The sequence below is a fragment of the Tamandua tetradactyla genome (assembly GCF_023851605.1).
Source record: "Tamandua tetradactyla isolate mTamTet1 chromosome 25 unlocalized genomic scaffold, mTamTet1.pri SUPER_25_unloc_1, whole genome shotgun sequence".
In the NCBI taxonomy this organism is placed as follows: domain Eukaryota; kingdom Metazoa; phylum Chordata; class Mammalia; order Pilosa; family Myrmecophagidae; genus Tamandua; species Tamandua tetradactyla.
Genome location: NW_027518256.1, coordinates 34,421 through 36,491, shown reverse-complemented (window position 1 = coordinate 36,491; position 2,071 = coordinate 34,421).

Below are 2,071 nucleotides of genomic sequence, written 5' to 3'. Positions count from 1 at the left end.
ATTAAATGTCTAGATGCCAGCAAAAAATAACAAATCACACCAGGAAAATTGAAGATATGGCACAGTCAAAGGAACAAACCAATAGTTCAAATGAGATACAGGAGTGGAAACAACTAATTCAGAACATACGAAGAGAAATGGAAAACCTCATCAAAAACCAAAGCAATGAATTGAGGGAGGACATGAAGGAGGCAAGGAATGAATAAAAAGAAGAAACAGAGAGTCTGAAAAAAAAATCACAGAACTTATGGAAATGAAAGATACAGTAGAAGAGAGGAGAAAAACAATGGAAACCTAAAATGGTAGATTTCAAGAGACAGAGGTTAGGATTAGTGAACTTGAGGATGGAACATCTGAAATCCAAAAAGAAACAGAAACTATAGGGAAAAGAATGGAAAAATATGAGCAGGGACTCAGGGAATTGAATGATAATATGAAGTGCACAGATATACATGTTGTGGGTGTCCCAGAAGGAGAAGAGAAGGGGAAAGGAGGAGAAAAACTAATGGAAGAAATTATAACTGAAAATTTCCCAACTCTTATGAAAGACCTAAAATTACAGATCCAAGAAGGGCAGCACACCCCAAAGAGAATAGATCCAAGTAGACGTTCTCCAAGACATTTACTAGTCAGAATGTCAGAGGTCAAAGAGAAAGAGAGGATCTTGAAAGCAGCAAGAGAAAAGCAATCCATCACAAATAAGGGAAACCCAATAAGACTATGTGTAGATTTCTCAGCAGAAACCATGGAGGCAAGAAGACAGTGGGATGATATATTTAAATTACTCAAAGAGAAAAACTGCCAACCAAGAATTCTATATCCAGCAAAATTGTCCATCAAAAATGAGGGAGAAATTAAAACATTTTCAGACAAAATGTCACTGAGAGAATTTGTGACCAAGAGACCAGCTCTGCAAGAAATACTAAAGGGAGCAATAAAGACAGATATGAAAAGAAAGAGGAGAGAGGTGTGGAGAAGAGTGTAGAAAGAAGGCAAATTAGATATGACATATAAAATACAAACGGCAAAATGGTAGAAGAAAGTACTACCCAAAGAGTAATAACGCTAAATGTTAATGGACTGAATTCCCCAATCAAAAGACATAGACTGGCAGAGTGGATTAAAAAACAGGATCCTTCTATATGCTGTCTACAGGAAACACATCTTAGACCCAAAGATAAACATAGATTGAAAGTGAAAGGTTGGGAAAAGATATTTCATGCAAATGACAAGCAGAAAAGAGTAGGAGTAGCTGCACTAATATCCAACAAATTAGACTTCAAATGTAAAACAGTTAAAAGAGACAAAGAAGGATACTATCTACTAACAAAAGGAACAATTCAACAAGAAGACATAACAATCATAAATATTTATGCACCGAACCAGAATGTCCCAAATACATGAGGCAAACACTGCAAATACTGTAAAGGGAAATAGACACATCTACATAATAGTTGGAGACTTCAATTCCCCACTCTCATCAATGGACTGAACATCTAGACAGAGGATCAATAAAGAAACATAGAATTTGAATATTACAATAAATGAGCTAGACTTAACTGACATTTAAAGGACATTACACCCCACAACAGCAGGATACAATTTTTCTCAAGTGCTCATGGATCATTCTCAAAGATAGACCATATGCTGGGTCACAAAGCAAGTCTCAACAAATTTAAAAAGATTGAAATCATACACAACACTTTCTCAGATCATAAAGGAATGAAGTTGGAAATCAATAATAGGCAAAGCACCAGAAAATTCAAAAATACATGGAGGCTCAACAACACACTCTTAAACAACCAATGGGTCAAGGAAGAAATTACAAGAGAAATCAGTAAATATCTCAAGGCGAATGAAAATGAAAACACAACATATCAAAACTTATGGGACACAACAAAGGTAGTGCTAAGAGGGAAATTTATTGCCCTAAATGCCTATATCAAGAAAGAAGAAGGCAAAAATTCGGGAATTAACTGTCCACTTGGAAGAACTGGAGAGAGAACAGCAAACAACCCCAAAGCAAGCAAAAGGAAAGAAATAACAAAGATTAGAGCAGAAATAAATGAAA